Genomic DNA, 23,169 nt, shown 5'->3' with positions numbered 1-23,169 from the left:
TTTTTATTTTATATTTTTGTACTATTGAGCTTTCTGTGTGGATCATAATAGATATCAGAAATTAGAAGGTTAAACATGGAGAGAGATAGATATAATGTTTTTGAGATAGGGATTTTGCAACCTAAGATGGACGAATTGGTACACCACGCAAATTGTTCTCTTAGCTTGGTGCGTATCCATTTACTTACATCGGTTTATCTATATGTGTCGATTAGATTTATGAGCCCGTACGTTGCACGAAAGTTGTAAATTTATGTTTTTGTAAATGTAAATATCGGGCTTTGAGCCCGTACGTTGTACGACTGTTAATGTGCGAAAAAAGTATACATGTAATAGTATTGAACTAGCCTTTAAGAGCCCATGCGTCGCACGACGACTCTTAATCAAACAAACTGAAAACACATATGTTATATCAATTAACGGTATGATAAAGAGAATATCACAAATATTGATGTGGATGAAATAAACATAATATGGTTTTGTTTTTTTATTTTCCACAAAAAACAAAGATTAAAGCTAGTAATTCCGACATTAGCAAAACACATAATACTTGACCAACAGTAGCAAAGTTATATGTAAGCGCATCAACAAAAGTTTCATAACTGAAACATTATTTTACATAACACACAAATATTAAGGCTATTAATTCCGACATGTTTATATTTTATCTTGCAAATATATGTAAAATTGTTGATTTTCTTTTTTTGGATAAGAGGACTGCATCCTAAAAAAATCCATTAGAAGATAAAAAAGAGTACAACTACAACGGGAATATCCGAGAAGTTGAATTTAGTGAACAACCATAACACTTGTACAATGACAACTATCATGACACCAAACAAAAAATAAAAACAACCCTAAGCTAAGCAAGGGCTAATGTACATCCCAATTCCACATTTGGTTTATAACATGACTAATGACAATAATAATATGATACATGAAATAAGCTACTCTATATTATAAAAATCCAGAATAAAATAAGTAGCCTTGAATCTTTGAAATGCTTGTATCACTTTTGCCACCCTTAGCTGCCTCATTACTCAAACATCTCATATGATCACACACATCCAACATCAACCATAAACCCTCCACATTCTCACTCCCAAAATGTTAAATTATGTTCTCAATCTCATTTTTGGTCTTTGTGTAGGATGTTATCTTTTGGATCCCTTATGCAAGGATTGTTGGACCTGTGCTGATAAGATAATAAAGCTGGAGGGGCTAAAGTGTTTCTTTTGTGACTGTTCATGTAAAAGCTAAAGGAGCGTGGCTCATTCTGCTTCTTATGGTTTTCTGCAAGGGTGCAAAGTGTAACTTGCTCTAGGGTTAGGGTATTTATACCCTGTGATCTCTGTGTGTCGGGAGTACTTCAATTGATCACTTCATCATCATCTTTATTTTTTCTTTGTGTTTATGTTCTTGATTCACTGTAATTTTGGCTCTTATTAATCTTGGCACTTGTTAATCTTGGCTTAAGGTTGTATCCGATTTGTGGATAAACCTTGTTCATGGTTTCTGTTGATACTCACATTGTTTCTTAATTCTGGATTATATTGATTATTTTTGGTGATCGTTGTACCTTGTTGCTATAAATTTCACATGGTATCAGAGCGTTAGGGCATCGATCGATCTGTGTTCTTTAATTGAAGAAACCCTAATTTCAAAATTAGGGTTAGTGTTTGGTTCGATCTGTGTGATTTCTGCAGTTGTAACCGGCCAAAGCTTTGTTAATCGTCTTTCGCTGTATCTTGTTGCTGTTCTAGGGTTCTATACCCTGTTAGGGGAGTCTCTTTCCTCTATCCTCTCTCTTTTTTTGTTTTCCCTTTTTTGACCGAATCCCAGTGCCCAACTCTTGATCTGAGCTCCTTGAAGCTCATGAATACCTGATCAAGCACTCGGTTGATTCAAGACCTGTTTTACATATATTCATATATTTATATATTTGTTCTTGTGATTCTGTGTTTTTTGTTGCTTCTCTGCTTTTGTGTGTTGCTCTTGGCTATTCTGCTTGTGTTGGTAGTATGGGTGATGACAATGCTTTAACCCTCATTAATAAACTTGACTTTGGTGACCCTCTTTATCTGCACCCTACTGACACCTCCAATACCCCTCTTGTTACTCTTAAGCTTAAAGGCACTGAAAATTACAAAATATGGAGTAGGTCTGTCTTACTTGCCCTTGGAACTAAAAATAAAGTTGGTTTTGTTGATGGCACCTGTGTCAAAAATGCCACTGATGATGTTTTGTCCAAACAATGGGATAGGTGTAATTCTGTGGTCTTATCTTGGTTACTTGGGTCCATATCTGATGAGCTATATGCTGGTTTGATATTCTCTGAAAATGCTAGTACTGTCTGGTCAGAATTGAAAGAAACTTATGATAAAATAGATGGCTCTATTATCTTTAATCTTCATTATAATATTAGCACTCTAAAGCAAGGGAGTAGCTCTCTATCTGAATACTATCATAAGTTGAACTCTCTGTAGAAACAATATGATGCTATGGCCAATTTGAAAAATTGCACTTGTGAAGCTGCAGACCAAACTGTCAAACATAATAACATGCTTAAGCTAATGCAGTTCTTAATGGGCCTAAATGACTGCTATATGAATGTCAAAAGTAACTTGTTGCTTAGAGACCCTTTGCCTGATGTCAAGACTGCCTACCCTGTGTTGTCTAGGGAGGAATCCCATAGAGGGTTGACCAACTCTGAAAACAAACCACAAACATCTGTTTTCCTTGCTCAAACCAATTCTCAAACAAATTCTCATATAATCTCTTCTAACAATGCTGTGTCTGACAGCAATGTTCAAAAGAAGGGAAATCAAACTATTTTTTCAAATGGAAACAACTCAAATAATTTTTCTAATAACAATAGAGCTGCCCTCAATCTAAATTATAAATGCACCAAATGTCATAAAATTGGGCACACTATTGACAGATGTTACAAAATTGTGGGATTTCCACCTGGATGGAAAGAAAAACCTTTCAACAAATTTCATAAGAATTCTGCTAATCATAGTTCCTTAAATGAGGACACTGGGTAAGGGTCTGGAAACAATATGAACCTGACAAATGAACAAATGATGAAGTTGTTGAGCTTAATAAATGAGAAATCTGGTCCTGAGATTGCTTCTGGGAACATGGCAGGTACTGTGCTAAACAACTGTAAAAAATTTAATGAAAATTTTCATAAGTTTTTTAAACCCAAAACCAATTTTACAAACAACAAATGCATAGGTTGGATAATTGACTCAGGGGCCACACAACATATGACTGGGTCTGATGATAAACTTGAAAATGTTATTGATGTTTCTCACCTAAGTTTAACTGTTGGTCATCCAAATGTGACTAAAGCCTTTATTAAAAAAATTGGTGATTTAAAACTTAATGAGAAAATAACTCTTTTTAATGTCCTGGTCATCCCTGAATACTGTGTTAATCTCCTCTCTATTCATAAAGTGGCTAAAGATAGTAAACTGTTTGTTTGTTTTGATGATACTAAATACTATATTCAGGACTTGAGGCTAGGGATAATTGTAGGGACTGGTGATGTTTGTAATGGTCTCTATGTGTTTAATGTAAGTGACTCTGAAAGTAAGAATGGGTACCCTCTTGAAAGTAAATGCTACATGTCCAAATATTTATGGCACAACAGACTTGGTCACCCTTCTAACAATGTTTTGAAAAGTCTCAAAGATAAAATTGACCTTTCATGTAAAGATACCTCTTTTGAACCATGTGACATATGTCACAAAGCTAAACAAACCAGAGAAACTTTTAATGACAGTGATCACAAGTCTGCTGCTGTTGGGGACCTTGTCCACATTGACCTTTGGGGCCCCTTTTGGATCCAAAGTAGAGAAGGATTCAAATATTTTCTCACCATTGTTGATGACTATTCAAGGGCTATATGTACATACTTAATTAAGTCAAAAGATGAAGTCTTTGATCAAATCAAAACCTTTGTGTCATTTCTTGAAACTCAATTTGAGTCAAAAGTCAAAATCATAAGATCTGACAATGGTACTGAGTTTATAAATAATCAAATGGATGAGTTTGTCAAAAACAAAGGCATTTTACACCAAACCTCATGTGTTTACACCCCACAACAGAATGGGATTATTGAGAGGAAGCACATGCATCTTCTCAATGTGTCTAGGGCTCTTATGTTCCAGGGTGGGCTACCTTTAAATATGTGGAGTGAATGTATTCTCACTGCTTGCTATTTGATAAACAGGACTCCATCTTCTGTGCTCTCTGGATCTTCTCCTTATGAACTTTTGTTCAAAAAATCTTCTAACCTCTCTCATTTAAGATGTTTTGGCTGCCTATGCTATGCTACTGTTTTAAAACCCTTTGATAAATTCAGTCACAGATCTGAACAATGTGTTTTAATTAGATATTCAAATCAAAAGAAGGCTTATAAACTCTTTAATCTTGAAACCAAAACTACCATGTTTTCTAGAGATGTTAAGTTATATGAAATTGTTTTTCCTTTCAAAATTAAAAAATTTGCTTCAAACAATCTTGAAAATGAAAATGAAAATACCTTGGACCACAAAAATTTCTTTGATCAAATGTTTTTTGATGAACCAAACATCTCAAGTCCCAATGATGAGGAGAGAGGGCACAATGATGGTGATGGCAGTAGTGACTTTGGCCCTGCTACTAATATGCACCACACTGATGACAATAGTGGTGATAATAGTGGCAGTGATGAAGGTCCTACAGCAACACCAGTGGATAATTCCACTTCTCCTGAGGGCAATACTCAACCAGTTCAAAATATAAGGAGATCAACCAGAGAGACCAATCTTCCTAGAAAATATAATGACTTTATTGTAGAAGGGAAGGTGAAATATGGGGTTGAAAGATATGTGAACTACTCATTCTTGAACAGTGAAAATTATGCTTTTGTGTCTAGCTTAAACAAATCTGTTGAACCCAGTTGCTATAAACATGCCATAAATGACCCAAACTGGAGGGAAGCCATGAATCTTGAAATGGAAGCACTAAACAGAAACAATACTTGGGTTATCACTGATTTACCTCCTGATAGGGAGCCCATAGGCTGCAAGTGGGTATACAAAATAAAATACAAATCTGATATTGCTCTAAACATACATATTATTCGACGCAATATCACTTATATTTCATAGGTTTTTATCATCTACAAAGACATTCAATGCGCATTTCACGAGAAAAAACGACAAACATGGATAAGAGTTTACTATTTGAAGATTCGACGATAAAACGATAGTTTTAACCAGATTTATATCAAGAAACGTTTATCCGAATGAAAGTACAAGATAGATGAAGAAAAGAGTTCAAATGTAAAGTGCCAAGTCAGAACACGTCAACACGGGATCAACAGAGAACGAACGAAAAAGAAAAATAAAGAAAACTGCTTTTACTCTTACACGAATAGTGTAGGTCTACACGAATAGTGTAGAATATTTTTACACGAATAGTGTAGGTCTACACGAATCGTGTAGAATATTTGTTCTTACACGAATAGTGTAGCCATACACGAATCGTGTAATGTTAGGCCACAAAACTTTCCAGAACGTGAAATGGGGCGGCTACTTTTGGAGTTTAAAACAATTCTTTTTCTCAATGAGTTACAGCAAGGAATCAACAAAGCCTCAACTACTACTTCTATTCAGTTTAAATACGGAGTACTACACAGAGAAAAGAAGACAGAGAATATTATCAAGTACAAAATTACTATACACACACATATTAATATTCTGTAATTTTTATCAATTACTCTATTATTTCAAGGTTAAATATTTAGGATAGTTGTAATATTAAGGGTGTTATTGTACGCGTGAAAGGGGTGTTATTATTGTAATTTTTCTACCGTTTGAAGTTAATGCAAGTGAAGATATTTTAGTAAGTTTACTCTGTTAAAATTAGCGTTGTTATTATGTTTGCATATTTATATTTTTATGTCTACCTTAGTGTAATGGATAGCTAAATTTCCCTAGTGTTTGCTTAAATGTAGAGCCCCTAGTGAAATGGATTGTTACCATTAGTAAAAGTTAAAATGTAACTTTAGTATTTTTAATATTGAGCCTAGTTAAAAGAACCATTTTTATGTAATTAGGTATTTAACCCTTGCCACTTAATTTATTAAATTTAAATAACGAAAGTTGTTTTTATTTACATAAATTGAGCTTCAACATTAAAAATGATCTAGACGAATTTATGGATAAGTTATTGACACCAATTTAGAAATAAACTTCGGTGGTTTGGGTGATATCAATAAGTTATATGAAGGTGAAATTATAAAAAGGGAAACCGTTATAATTTAGGTATTGGCGAAGGTCAAAACTAGGCTAGGTCTCAATTTAAATACTTGGGGAATAGTAGCTTTCTAAAAAGAATCCGATGAAAATTAGATTTTATTTAGTTAAGTTGTAACTTTATATTTATTCGAGAGAAAAATGTAAAGTTTGATACTAGAACATTTTAAATAGGGCGTAAACTTAAAACAATCCATGGACCTAGGGGTGACACAATTAAGTAAACACTCCCAATTATCTTATTTATATTTCTTATAAAAGTATTATCATTATTATTTACGATGTATTATTTTAAAATATAAAAAAATACATAAAAATAGTTAATTTTCGTAACAGTTCTGTTTGTCACATCTTTTTACTCATACACGAATCGTGTATAGTCACACGAATCGTGTAAGGCTCTGACGCGGCTACAGTACAGCTAGGGTTAAATTTAGGGTTTTAATTATTTAATTATATATATTTAGGTTATTAGTTATTTTAATTAAGTTAATTAGTTTTACTTATTATAAAATACCTTAATAAATGTTTTAATCTTAAAATTAGTATTAATTATTATAAGTTTATAAATTGTAACTAGTTTATAATTAGTTAATTAATTAATTTCCTTTTAATTTGTATTAGTTTTAAAAAAAATGTCATTTAGTTAATTTAATTAAGTTTATATAATAATTGCTTAAAACAAAATTCTAAACATATAGTTTTATTAAAAATTACTATTTTACTAATTACCATCTAGTAATATAATCATCGCATCATAATTAGCATAATTTCATTTAGTTTCTTTTTAAGTTAATTATTGTAATCTTGTAATTTTATTTAGTAAATTAGTTAAGTTATTTTCTTTTACTGTTATACTATAAATTCCTAATCTAAAACCCCCTTTAATTAAGTTTGACATCAAAGACTATTAAAAACCATTAAACACTCCATCTCCCTGTGGAACGAATCGGATTTACCAACAAACTAAACTACACGGATAGGACTAGTTGCCTATATATATGTGTGAAATCAACCTGAAATCAATAAAATACCACATATACAATAAATCAATTCGTGTAACAAAACAACTCAAATCCGTTCATAAATAAAGGTTACGTTCGCGCACATCAACTTTTTGGCGCCGCTGTCGGGGAGTTGGCAGTAAATAAATAGATAATTTTTCTGATTCGTAGTAGTAGTTGGATTTGTACGTGGACCGGGTTGTTGGATCACCAATTTTATTGGTCAATAGAAGGATCCTGCCCCTCTGCTGCATCTTTTGGCTATTCAAAACGTGGGCAAAATCAGAAGAAAAATCTGTTTGTTTAAGGGTTTTTATCATTGTTTTTATGTTATTCGATCCTCTCGAGGAAATTCATTTCCAAGAAAGTTCAAAGTTTTTGAATAAATCCTTTAATTCTTTGTACAATTTCTCAAATTGTATGATCCGTTCAATCCTAAACTCGTTAAACTTAATCCGGAACCTCAAAGAATTAATAAAGGACAAAAACAACAAAAAGAAATAGGAAGTACTAGTAATTTTAAAACACCGAAAAACACTAAAAAAAGAGAAACAAATAGGTAACCCTAGATAAACCTTTAGTGAAGTGATCTCATAATAGAAATTAATGTATGAACTTACGTTCCTCCAACGCTGAATTAACTCCTTCACATCCTGAACCCGAAAGGAAATTCCACGAACGCTTAAGAGCTCAAGAAGTAGAATCTCTTGCTAAAAATTTAGAGTCACTTTTCTTAGAATCCGACTCTGAACCAATAATTCAACCAATCATAGAGCCGATTATTAAAGAAGAAGAAGAAATGGCTGATACAAATCAAACGATGGAAGCATTAATGAAGGCCACAAGAAAAGGTCAAGGCCACGCAATCATCCAACCCACGATGACTGATGGCTTTGAAATAAAAGGTCAATTTTTACACATGGTAACTAATACATGCCAATTCGGTGGAGCTCCAAATGAGGATGCTAACGAGCATCTTCGTAAGTTTGTAAGCATTTGCAAACTATTCAAAATTAAGGATGTCACCGATGATGTCGCATGTTTAAAAATCTTTCCATGGTCATTAAAAGATGAAGCTAGAGATTGGCTAGACTCATTACCTGAAGGCTATATTGAAGACTGGAATGATATGATGGACAAATTTTTGTCAGAATTCTTTCCTGCTTCAAAAGCAGCAAAATTACAAAGTGACATAAATCACTTTAAACAAAAGCCTAATGAAACTCTTTATGAAGCTTGGACTCGATTCAATAAAATGCTTCGAATATGTCCTCAACACGGGTTGAGTACATTCCAAAAAGTCTGTGTATTTTATAAAGGAGTCAATGTTGCAACTCGAAAAGATATAGATGTTGCAGCCGGAGGTTCGGTTATGAAGAAAACACCTGAAGACGCTCATACAATCATTGCTGATTTAGCGTCCCATTCTCATAACTTGCATCAAGAAATAGAATTTTCTAGATCATCAAATGTTGCTAGTATTGAAAGCAATGATGAAATTGCTTCTTTAAAAGTTCAAATAGCAAATCAAGCAAGGCAAATCGAGAAAGTAACCAAGGAAATGCATGCTATTAGAGTAGGATGTGAACTATGCCAAGGTCCCCATCTTACTAGAGATTGTGATCAAAGTACAATGGAAGAGCAAGCAAATTTCTTAGGTTACTTACGAAAAGGTGAAATGAACTTTAGCGATTTTCCAGCTATAGAAGCAAACAACCGAAAATATCCTCATATAAATAGCTATCAAGTAGGAGGACCTTCAGGATCAAATAATAATAACTATCAAAATAATAATAACTATCAAGGAGGAAATCCAGGTTACCAAAACAACCGGAATTTCCCAAATCAAAACCAAAGAAATCTGCCACCAGGTTATAATAACCGAAATCAACCTCAAAGAAATTATCAAAATAATTTCCAACCCAATCAACCACAACCACTAGCACTCATGCAACCACAACCATTAGCAATTATGCAACCTCAACCCGAGAGGAAATCCGGTATAGAAGATCTCTTAAGAGATTTTATGGTTAAGCACGAGCAAAATGCAGAGCTCCAAACTCAGCAAATCCGAAATCAACAAGCCACGATTCAGATTTTAGAAAGAGATGTTGGAAGGATCTCACAGTTACTAGCAGAGAGACCACCAATTGCATATAACCCTCCGGTTATACTAAAGAAGAATGATCCTCAAGCCCCAGCATATTCACAAGTGAATGCTATTTATAGTTTCTGTGAGGATGAAGCAAGTTTCAAAACACCGGAGCATAGTCCTATTTTTACTCTTGGGTGTGAAGATGATGATGAAGAGTGTGATGAGTTTATATTTTCTGATTTATCCAATATGGTGGATTACACTCCTTATCAAGAGATGGATGATACCCGAGTTGAAAGTGTGAAAAGTATAACATGTGAAGATGAAGAGATCCGAGTTGGTGCAATAACTCCCGAGTATGGTGACTATTTGATGAGGTTGATGTCGGGAAATCATGCGGAAGTGCAGATAATTGAAACCACCGAGCCTTCCGAATTTAGGGTTGATGATGATTTGAAGATGATCAAAGAAGAAGCGAAAGATACGGTGAAGCAAGCACCTAAAGTGGAAGACTATAAAGAACCCATTCCATACCCACAAGCACTTGCATCCGAAAAACCAAAGGAGAATCATTGTAAGCCTTTAAATACGGATAATATCTGTGTAAATGTACCTTTGGTTGATGTTGTTGCAGGTATGCCAAACTATGGGAAATTCTTGAATGATTTGATGGCAAAAGAAGGAGTGTGTGAGCAGGCATCATCTGCGTTTCTTAAAGCAGAATGTGCTGCTATTGTGAAAAAGAATGAATTGCCACCTAAGTTAGGTGATCCTGGACCGTTCATAGTACCTTGTAAGCTTAATGAATCTGAAATTCTTAGATCATTAGCTGACTCAGGTGCAAGTATAAATCTCATGCCTTATTCCATTTACTCGCATTTGAACTTAGGTGAACTTAAACCCACCAATTCAGGCATTAGATTCATTGATCAGTCGGTTAATAAACCTATAGGGATTGCTGAAAACTTAGTAGTAAAAACAGGTGAACTTGAGTTTCTAGCTGACTTTGTAGTTGTAGACATGAAGGAAGATAAGTTTGTACCTATTATTTTAGGTAGACCATTCTTAGCAACTGCATGTGCTTTAACAGATTGGAAAACAGGAAAACTAGTTTTGAAGGATAGAGGCAAGAGTGCAACCTATCAAACTGAGTTTAGTATGAACCCACCACCCACACCGATAGTTTCAGTGAATATTGTTGACAATGTCAAACCCATTAGTCAACAAGCTAAGTGTGGGGAGGGTGATGAGAGGAAACTAGATAGTAAACCGCCCAATGATAGTGTTGTTGAGAAAACCATGAAGAAGTTATACGGTAGGATTAGAAATGCTATGTCGAAAAAAGATAAATATTTGAGAGAGAGATTGATTTCAAACCTATCAAAACTTGAGAAATATAAGTTGAAAAAACTGGTTGAAGAGTCAAGATTTTCGGACTCTTGGTTATTATCAAAAATTAGTGGTAAGAATGGTTGCGGTAATGGTTCTATTGGAGTAAAGAAGGGTGATGTTTATCACCCAGACGTTAGTTAAAATTAGGGTGGAGTCGCGTGAACGACTCGCTAATAAACTTCACAAATTGTAAATAGTCCCATTCGTGTGTCTCGTTTTTATTTTAAATTCCTTTTTATTTGTATTTCTCATATACTTGTTTTAAAATTTAAAAATGTTAATCTTTTTAACACAAAAATAGAGTGTTTTTATTTTATTTTAAATTTGTTTTCGAAAATTTTTAAAACTTTAACTTTTAATGAATTGAATTTTATAAATTGAATTTAAAAATTTATAAACGGATTAAGATCAGGTATAACAACCGAATTTCCGTTACAAATATAAATTTATAAAAGATATTTTAAATTTAATTGATTACAAGTTATAAAAAAAAAAGTTAAAATAGAAAAAGTAAAAAAAAAAAAAAACTTATTATGTTTTTTATTTTTTATATATTAGCAAGAAAATATAGTGTGGGGTAAAAATGTGTTGAACGATTGAATTAAAACCCCATATTTTGTGTGTTTTTAACATGGTTTTGACAGGTACAGACGAAAATGCAATTAGACGAAACGAAACATCAAATTACATTGTGATACAAACATTTGATATGATCGTAGGTAAAACAATTTGAAAATCCAAATCGGTTAACAAAGGAAGTTCCAAATACTCTACATTTTTTGTCCTCTCAAATTTATACATTATTATCTGATTTTATGTAATGAGGGCATTACATAATCTTAAGTGTGGGGTGGGAATATATAAATTCTCGAGAACTAATAAGTTATTGGTTTTTATGAAAATTTGAAAATTTTTAAACAAATGTATCTAATCAATTTTTAAGGTAACTACGAGCGATTAAAGCATATGTGTCAAAAACCGAAATTATCGTCTCAATACATTAAAAACGCATAAGTTATTTGTTTAAAACCTATAAAAGGAAACCAAGTATAACAAGAATTTATAAAACCTTATGTTGAGAACCATATATCACATGTTTCTATGAAGTTATTGCAGATATCATTGCTTTGGAATGTATAAACCTGAATATTCCATTATCACGAGTAATAGAGGATGAATCAAATCCATCCCGTAAGGAAGTAAAGTCTTCCGAATTGACACACTTGCTAATTTATGTTAGAAGATGTAGTCCAGAACAGCTGTAGGTTGACGAAAAATCTTGAAAAGTCATCCCTAAAATCGGCTGGAAATCCACCTAACCTCAGCATCAAACAGGGTTTTTGGTGGTCAGACTTATCCTAACCATGAGATGGATCTGTCTCGAACAATGGGGGGGCACATTGCAAATTAGCTTTTAAGACTAATGAATCTAATCCCCAGATGGATGATCTCCGTAAAGATCAACTGCATCTATGTTTGACCGCGGTCAACATACATATGCCATAACAAATTGAGGTGTGCAAACTCATGGTTCACCGATGATATTTGGACACGATATAATTTTGTTCTAAAACTTATGCTATTTTATGAATTATATTTGTGTAAAACTATTTTTGGACATTTGGCTTCAAGTTCCATGATACTACAATCATGGGGGCGAATAGCTTGCTAATCGCCGACTGAGACTTCGGTTTTCAGTTACCCTCAACCGGAATTTGAGGTTAAAACCGGAAAACGTGTCTAGTGTAAAAACTAGCATGACATTTTATAAAATCATAAAACGTTTTCACAAGGTCCAATTTTCCCTAAGGATCCAAATTTTTAAACCCTAATCACGAGTTTCATGTTTGTTTCTGTTGTCAGAATTTCATTTCGTGTGGTGTGCGTGTGATCCAATAAATACTGTGTTGTGTAATATATTTCATATAGTGTGTGTTTCATTTCGTGTAGTGTGTGTTGTGTGATCTAAATGTTCGATAAGAAAGATATATAATGTTCTAACTCTGTTAAAAGATGTAATTGCTTGAGGACAAGCAACGTTCTAGTGTGGGGTATTTTGATATTGCTCTAAACATACATATTATTCGACGCAATATCACTTATATTTCATAGGTTTTTATCATCTACAAAGACATTCAATGCGCATTTCACGAGAAAAAACGACAAAAATGGATAAGAGTTTACTATTTGAAGATTCGACGATAAAACGATAGTTTTAACCAGATTTATATCAAGAAACGTTTATCCGAATGAAAGTACAAGATAGATGAAGAAAAGAGTTCAAATGTAAAGTGCCAAGTCAGAACACGTCAACACGGGATCAACAGAGAACGAACGAAAAAGAAAAATAAAGAAAACTGCTTTTACTCTTACACGAATAGTGTAGGTCTACACGAATAGTGTAGAATATTTTTACACGAATAGTGTAGGTCTACACGAATCGTGTAGAATATTTGTTCTTACACGAATAGTGTAGCCATACACGAATCGTGTAATGTTAGGCCACAAAACTTTCCAGAACGTGAAATGGGGCGGCTACTTTTGGAGTTTAAAACAATTCTTTTTCTCAATGAGTTACAGCAAGGAATCAACAAAGCCTCAACTACTACTTCTATTCAGTTTAAATACGGAGTACTACACAGAGAAAAGAAGACAGAGAATATTATCAAGTACAAAATTACTATACACACACATATTAATATTCTGTAATTTTTATCAATTACTCTATTATTTCAAGGTTAAATATTTAGGATAGTTGTAATATTAAGGGTGTTATTGTACGCGTGAAAGGGGTGTTATTATTGTAATTTTTCTACCGTTTGAAGTTAATGCAAGTGAAGATATTTTAGTAAGTTTACTCTGTTAAAATTAGCGTTGTTATTATGTTTGCATATTTATATTTTTATGTCTACCTTAGTGTAATGGATAGCTAAATTTCCCTAGTGTTTGCTTAAATGTAGAGCCCCTAGTGAAATGGATTGTTACCATTAGTAAAAGTTAAAATGTAACTTTAGTATTTTTAATATTGAGCCTAGTTAAAAGAACCATTTTTATGTAATTAGGTATTTAACCCTTGCCACTTAATTTATTAAATTTAAATAACGAAAGTTGTTTTTATTTACATAAATTGAGCTTCAACATTAAAAATGATCTAGACGAATTTATGGATAAGTTATTGACACCAATTTAGAAATAAACTTCGGTGGTTTGGGTGATATCAATAAGTTATATGAAGGTGAAATTATAAAAAGGGAAACCATTATAATTTAGGTATTGGCGAAGGTCAAAACTAGGCTAGGTCTCAATTTAAATACTTGGGGAATAGTAGCTTTCTAAAAAGAATCCGATGAAAATTAGATTTTATTTAGTTAAGTTGTAACTTTATATTTATTCGAGAGAAAAATGTAAAGTTTGATACTAGAACATTTTAAATAGGGCGTAAACTTAAAACAATCCATGGACCTAGGGGTGACACAATTAAGTAAACACTCCCAATTATCTTATTTATATTTCTTATAAAAGTATTATCATTATTATTTACGATGTATTATTTTAAAATATAAAAAAATACATAAAAATAGTTAATTTTCGTAACAGTTCTGTTTGTCACATCTTTTTACTCATACACGAATCGTGTATAGTCACACGAATCGTGTAAGGCTCTGACGCGGCTACAGTACAGCTAGGGTTAAATTTAGGGTTTTAATTATTTAATTATATATATTTAGGTTATTAGTTATTTTAATTAAGTTAATTAGTTTTACTTATTATAAAATACCTTAATAAATGTTTTAATCTTAAAATTAGTATTAATTATTATAAGTTTATAAATTGTAACTAGTTTATAATTAGTTAATTAATTAATTTCCTTTTAATTTGTATTAGTTTTAAAAAAAATGTCATTTAGTTAATTTAATTAAGTTTATATAATAATTGCTTAAAACAAAATTCTAAACATATAGTTTTATTAAAAATTACTATTTTACTAATTACCATCTAGTAATATAATCATCGCATCATAATTAGCATAATTTCATTTAGTTTCTTTTTAAGTTAATTATTGTAATCTTGTAATTTTATTTAGTAAATTAGTTAAGTTATTTTCTTTTACTGTTATACTATAAATTCCTAATCTAAAACCCCCTTTAATTAAGTTTGACATCAAAGACTATTAAAAACCATTAAACACTCCATCTCCCTGTGGAACGAATCGGATTTACCAACAAACTAAACTACACGGATAGGACTAGTTGCCTATATATATGTGTGAAATCAACCTGAAATCAATAAAATACCACATATACAATAAATCAATTCGTGTAACAAAACAACTCAAATCCGTTCATAAATAAAGGTTACGTTCGCGCACATCAAAATCCAATGGTGAAATTGAAAGATATAAGGCTAGACTTGTTGCCAAGGGTTATAGTCAAAAGGAGGGAATTGACTATGATGAGACTTTCTCTCCTGTTGTCAAACATGTTACTATTAGATGTGTGATTACTCTTGCTGTTCAAAATGATTGGTCTTTGTTTCAACTTGACATCAATAATGCTTTTCTATATGGTGACCTATGTGAAGATGTTTATATGACCCTGCCTGAGGGATACTTTGATACTAATGACACTAGAGTATGCAAGTTAAACAAGGCTTTATATGGTCTAAAACAAGCTCATAGACAATGGTATTTTAAACTTAATACTGCTCTCACTGAACATGGTTTTGTCCAGAGTGTCTGTGACAACTCCTTATATGTTAAAAATGATGGTGACACCTTTATTGCTTTACTTGTGTATGTGGATGACATTGTCATTACTGGAAACAATAATTCTGAAATTGAGAAGGTCAAACATTTCTTGAAAACAAAGTTTCAGATTAAAGATCTGGGAAAACTTAAGTATTTTCTTGGAATAGAAGTATTGAAAAATGAAAAGGGCATTTGCATTTCTCAAAGAAAATACTGTCTTGACCTACTTGATGAATATGGTCTGTTGGGGTGCAAGTCTGCTAGCACTCCAATTGAACCAAACTTAGATGTCTTGTGTGAACCAAGTGAAAAGGACCCCTTGTTGACAAATTTGACTGAGTACCAAAAATTAGTTGGAAAGCTAATTTATCTGACTCTTACCAGACCTGACATTTCCTTTTCTGTGCAAGTCCTTAGTCAGTTTATGCATGCTCCTCTACAATCCCATTTCAACCTAGCCCTAAGAGTTCTTAGGTACCTGAAAGGCTCTCCAGGTAAAGGTGTTCAATTTGCTAAGAGTAATAGTATGACTTTAAATGCTTATTGTGATGCTGACTATGGAAAATGCAAGATTGAAAGGAAATCTGTAACTGGGTACTTAGTCTACTTTTGTGGGTCTTTGATTTCTTGGAAGAGTAAAAAGCAAGCTACCACTGCCACGACCTCAACTGAAGCTGAGTATAGGGCCATGGCAAGCACAGCTTGTGAAATTGTATGGGTCAAAAATCTTCTTCAAGAGCTTGGTGTAAATGTTGACCTGCCAATTGACCTTTTATGTGATAATAATTCTGCTATTCAGTTAGCAGCTAATCCTGTCTTTCATGATAGAACTAAACATTTTAAAATTGATGTGCATTACATTAGACAAAAGGTTTCAAGTGGTCTTATTAAAACTGTAAAAGTCAAATCTGAAAGTCAACTGGCAGATATTTTAACCAAGGGTGTAAGTGTGACCCAACATGGTTTTTTAACCAGCAAACTTGGACTGTATGACTTATACCAAAAATGAGTTTGTGGGGGGATGTTAAATTATGTTCTCAATCTCATTTTTGGTCTTTGTATAGGATGTTATCTTTTGGATCCCTTATGCAAGGATTGTTGGACCTGTGCTGATAAGATAATAAAGCTGGAGGGGCTAAAGTGTTTCTTTTGTGACTGTTCATGTAAAAGCTAAAGAAGCGTGGCTCATTCTGCTTCTTATGGTTTTCTGCAAGGGTGCAAAGTGTAACTTGCTCTAGGGTTAGGGTATTTATACCCTGTGATCTCTGTGTGTCGGGAGTACTTCAACTGATCACTTCATCATCATCTTTATACTTTCTTTGTGTTTATGTTCTTGATTCACTGTAATTTTGGCTCTTATTAATCTTGGCACTTGTTAATCTTGGCTTAAGGTTGTATCCGATTTGTGGATAAACCTTGTTCATGGTTTATGTTGATACTCACATTGTTTCTTAATTCTGGATTATATTGATTATTTTTGGTGATCGTTGTACCTTGTTGCTATAAATTTCACACAAAATAACAACTAAAGGCTCGTTTACTTTTAAGAGTCCAAGTAACAATAGAAACCAACAGAATTTTGAGGACAAGAAGAAACATAATAGCAGCACGTGTACCTTTTGATGTAGTATATACCATTGAAACCCATCTCACCATCTTCGACCACGGAATGTCTTGAAAACGTATCACATGCACAACGTCATAAACTAACTGCAAATTGAATTTAACATTTGTAGTCTTACCACCTAGAACCTCATATTCTCTAATTGTAATCCAAGGACCCCACCAATACACAACATAGCTCATAAGAACAAACATACCTCTGTTCACCATGAAACATTGACTTAGTCAATATTTTGAGCACCACTTTAATACATAAATATTGAATCATATTTTGGATATGAAGGCAGTTCCAGCAAACCATTTTAACACCATTATTTTTATCAACACACCACAATCTAATCAGCAGCATATTATTATCCCTCAAACCACATAGGATTAAAAAATAGTGAAAATACCAATATTATGTAGATTGACTCTCTACATACAAAAATTGTAATAACACCATGGCTTGGTAGATAATACCATCATAATAGCAGCCCATCAACCAATAAACTATAACTACTTGCTGACTTTTAAAAGTGAAAAAATAGTCATTAGTGGAAAATTGCAGCTCCAAACTAACAAAATTCAGGTTGCATTCTTCTAGTCTTCATGACACACTGATAAAGCTTCATTCGACTTCCCCAGTAAGCATATAATTTAAAATTAAGTTGAAAAACCCGTTATCGGCTCTATAATTTAAAATTAAGTTGAAAAACCCGTTATCGGCTCCTATGAGAGAATGTCTAAAGCTACCTCAAGATCAAAACTATAAGGAAATCTCCTTTAAATAGTATAAAGAGATAAATAGATTTGAAACACTTAATATGGAGTGTGAAGCTACAATTACTTCAAGATATTATTTCCATTGTAACGTTAGTCGCGATTAAAGTTAACCCATACCACACGTACACCACACATGTATGACAACCCTGTAGCAAGTTTAACATGACGTTAGTGGATACACTTATAATCAGATGAGCGCTATTTTTTCCTATTCTAACCGCTGGCATACATCTAATTGTGTATTTACTACTTATTTGGTAATGCGTCAAACACTTGGTTCGTATTGTTTGGGTTGTCCCGAACAACCTGAAAATTCAGTCACATTCTCAAGATCACACTGAATATTACTTTGATCCTACAATGAAAGAATAGATATTAATTCAGGATAAGTAAAAGTTTGAACTTGTAAATCGAGAAGGATGAGTACTTTGATCACGTCCATTTTAGTTGCAAGTTCTAGTGATGCAACAGGCAGTACTTGCATCATCTAAGGTTTGTGTTTCTATTCATTAGATAACGCAATAAAAATATTCATATAGTCAATCAATGAACATTAATTTGGGATTCATAGCCTATAGATGCATCACATCCAGGAAGACCATCATTACATATTTCCATATTCCTTTATTTACTTTAGAAGCTTCTCAATTGCATTCAGAAAATCAAATAAACTTAGTTTGGAGACATACTAAACTAACCGATATGACAAACAATAAAAAAAGCAGAGAGAACACACCTTTAGCTGCTATATTTAAATTTTATAATTGGCTGCCTTCACTACGGGTCGCCAAACATGCAATAATTCATGAATCTCTAAGATGAACAATTTTCTGTTCTTCCAATGGTGAATACGACATTAAATGATCATAGCAATGACAATCGTTGTAGTGAATTTTATCCTGCAAGTACTTTAAATTAAAAAATATCAATACTTCAATACTAATTAAAAATTATGTGTTGCTAATCAGATGGTAACTTTAGAATTTTCAATAAAAGCGTAAATGAAAACTGTGTTTAACTATCTTAAAATATAGTAGCCAAATTTGGAGAGAAGTTTCCAACAATGTCAGTTATACTAAATTCCAGACCCCTGCACAACAGGAGTGACAAACAAAACCCAAACACAGTTGTATTGACAACTGGGTTTTATACTGGGTTTTATAACTCAATTAGATACTAAGGTGATCTAAGCCTTCTTTGAAGAAAGTCCATATTGACACCTGCTATAGTAAAAAAATCCAAGTATTGTGTACATTAAAAAAAGTATCATGTGACGCTACAAAAGTAACTTTTAATTGCTTATTTTCATAAAAATACAAACAATCATAAAATGAATCAAGCATAAATATAAGGTGATGCATCAACTAATTATGAGCAACATCATCGTTATCAGCTTACATAAAATGTTAGTGTAAACATACCTGCTAATCCATGACAATTACTTCATTTATCTTATTGTTTTAACAAAAATCCATGAATAATTGTAACCTAAATTAGTTCAAAAAAATGAAAATACGGATTGAAAATCGGACATAAAACGATTCACGATTCGATGCAGAACAAACATGAATCTTGATGATGAAAAAATTGGAAATTAATTTTTTTTTTTTTTTGAACGGCAAGATTGCATCAGTCCGGACGGAAGCCTAGTCATCATTTGCACACACACACACACACGTTCGGGCAAGAAACCCGAACCACGATCACAGGGATCCGAACCCTTAAACCATCCCGAGGGGCAGGCGGGCCGGACCTTAGTCCCGGATCGGGTCGGTAAAACCTTCCCTTTGGGCTGACCTCAATGGAGCCTATTTCAGTCCATGTTTAATTTGGTCATTCAGAAGCCAGGTTCGAACCCTGGACCTCTTACCCGGCGAGGGTGTTAAACACCACCACGATACCACTCAGGCAAATTGGAAATTAATAAGAATTTTGCAGAACAAACATGAATCGAGATGATGAAACAATTGGAAATTAATAAGAATTTGAAGTTCGTTTCATTTGCAAACAAACCATAATCGATAACAAACCCTAATTGATGAAAAAACAAAACTATCGAACCTGTATGTAATCGTATATGACGGAAGTCGATGGTGATGCCGGTAAAACGGAGAACGACGATGAAAAAACGAATCTACCGCACCATATGTAATCGCATATGAAGGAAGGCGGCGGTGATGCCGGTAAAACGGCAAACGGCGGTATACCCGGGAATGGAGGTTGTTCGAATAACAGTCGGAGTAAGTATGTGGGGTTTTTTTTGTCTGCGACGGTTGTATGTGGGATTTTTTTCCTCTCAGCGACGGTTTGTTTTTTTTCGGACATGTGTCATTTGGTTGGTGTGGGACAGGTGTTACTAAAAAGACCAATAAGAAGATGACAATTGGCTTGTTGGAGAGTGGGTGATTGGATGTGCGACAAGTGGCAATAAGTCACACGGGTTTGTAAGGGGTAGAGATGATTAGAGTATATAAAACCATTGATTAAATTTTAAAACATCATGATCATAACCTGATAAAAAAAAGACCAATTATTAACCACCAAAATATAACATTTGTAAGGTAATGTGTTTTCAAACAAAAGTGGTAATGTTGTATAGTGACTTGTCGTAATTAGTAAATACATATATGAATCGTGAATTATTGTAAGTAAATAGATATAATATACGAGTATATATTTAGGTTGTAATGAGAGAAAATCAATATGATTTTAATTTTTTGTAAGATTGAAAAAATAAGAATTGAAACTATTAAACAATTGCATTATAATCTTTGGGGAAGTTGAAAAACGTAAACGATTTCAGTGGTTTTCGAATTTGACGCCAGTAGTAAGTCCTATATTTACCGCTATAGAAATCCCGATCTCTATTCGTGCCTGATGAAGTGTTTTTCCTCACCTCTCTACATTGAAACCTTGCTCTCTCTCTCTCGCTCTCTCTCTCTCTCTCTCTCTAGATTTCTCAACTAGCGAGAGATGAGAGAGAATATAGAGAGAGCAACGTTCTAATGGAGAGAGGTGAGGAAAAACACTTCATCGGGCATGAATAGAGATCGGAATTTCTATAGCGGTAACTATGGGACTTACAATTGGCGTCAAACTGGAAAACCACTGAAATCGTTTACGTTTTTTAACTTTCCCGAAGATTGGAAGGTTATTGATCTATGGAGGTTGTTCAAACAATATGGACAGGTGAGAGATGTCTATATTGCCAAGAAAAGACTAAGAAATGGTAAAAGATTTGCCTTTGTGCGGTTTGGGGATGTAAGTGATGAAGATAGATTACTCATAAAGCTTAAAGAAATCAGGATTGAAGGCAGATTCATATATATCTTCAAGGCAAAAACAAAAGTGAAAATAAGGAGGATAAAAATGGCAGGAGATACCCACGATAGAAACACTGGTGAAGATACACACAGCCATAACTACACACGGCCATAACCTAAAAGGAAACATGTATGCTTCTCCACCGGCATCACTTCAATCCTTTAGAGTTGAGCGCAAATTCAATGAAGTTGTTCTAGTCCCAAAATAAGAAAACAAGCATTATGACTTAAGAGATACAGTATTAAACAAAAAATGTGGTCCTGAACCTAGTCTACCTCAGCAAGATCAGCAAGAAAGGAAGGTTACTATTCCTGATAGTGATGATAATCTGAGCATAATGGAGAGAGCTGGGATCGGGGAGGTCAAAACGATAGAATTTCTTGAGAATTTTCGTTCTTTATATGATGTTGAAGGACTAATTAACTATGAATTAAAGTACTTGGGTGGCGTGGAACCGATGTTAATTTTTGAGGAAAGGAAGATAACACAAGATATATGTAACCAATAAGAGCACTGCATCAGACAATGGTTAAACAATGTTCATATGGAAGACAACCCATATACAGTGTCCAGAAGGCTCACTTGGATTAGCATCTTTGGTGTATCTGTTAAATACTGGAGAGAGAGTACGTTTAGGAAAATTGCTCAGTGGTGGGGGATATCTATGAAACGAATAACTGTTCACTTGAAGCGAATCAAAGCCTTGTATCAGGTAGGGTCTTAACCAAAGTTAGGGGCATAAATCTGATCAATAAAACCATAAAACTAAAGGCAGGTACAAGATTATTCTACGTTAAAGCAATTGAAGTAAGTCATGGATGTAATAGAGATCAGCATGAAGGATAGTGATATTAGTGAATGGGAGGATGATGGTTATAGCTCCGACGATGAAACTTCCAGTTTTAACTTCGATGATGAAGATAAAAGATCAGAACCTATTGGATATGACACCCTGATCGGAAAACTATTTCGGGAAAAAATCTTGGAAGATGAAGAATCAGGCTGCATTGGGAATTGCAAGGAACCAAACAACATTAATGAAGGCGGCGATCCTATTCACGAGGAAAATAATGAAGGCGGCGATCCTGTTCACTAGGAAAATAATGAGGGAGAAACGCATGCTCATATAGGTAAACCAAACATTAGGGATAGGTACACAATGGATCAAAATCAAGTGGACCTACATGAAAACCTTAGACAATCTCAGGAAGATGGGCAAAGAGTAACGTTGCTGAGCCAGATGGGACAAACAAAACAGATAATATAGTGGGCCAAGATGGTGAGCCTTTAGGCCCGGATTCTATACAAAATAATAATAATAGACCCTGCAATGAATTTGGGCCATAAGTAAACAACAAGGAAAAAAGTGCATTTGGGCTAAACTCATTTAACCTAATATGTGATAAGTCCAGTAGCAAGGAGAATGGGCCTGACTTGAACACGTATGAGGAAAAGATAACTGGACCAAATACAAACAACACAGCAAGTGATAAATCTAGTTCGAGCAAAAAGAAAAGAAGGGGAAAAATTAGGTTGGTGATCTTTGAATATCAAATAGGAATTGAAACTGGAATAGAATCAAATGTTGCGGGTATGTGAGATGATGGTATAAACATAGAAGTACCCATACACAGGAAAACCTCATCGATTGAAAAGGGAACTAGCGACGTTTGGCATGGCAAATGGTGAGCAACCTCTAAAATTATGAGAGCAAATTGTCTTGCGAGATCACAACATAAAGGAGAGAAGGTGAATCTCTTAAAAAGCCGAAAACCCCTAAAAGGTGATCCAAAACCTGACAATAAATCGTCAAGAAGTGATCGAAAGTCAAAGAGTATTCGCTCAAATCGTTCCAGGTCACATAAAATAGCTGGGTGCAGCAACTCGCATCATGATAATTCAGAAAAC

Source organism: Rutidosis leptorrhynchoides, chromosome 4 (genome assembly GCF_046630445.1).
Source record: "Rutidosis leptorrhynchoides isolate AG116_Rl617_1_P2 chromosome 4, CSIRO_AGI_Rlap_v1, whole genome shotgun sequence".
NCBI lineage: Eukaryota > Viridiplantae > Streptophyta > Magnoliopsida > Asterales > Asteraceae > Rutidosis > Rutidosis leptorrhynchoides.
The sequence above is the reverse complement of the archived record's forward strand: the minus strand, read 5'-3'. Positions refer to the sequence as shown.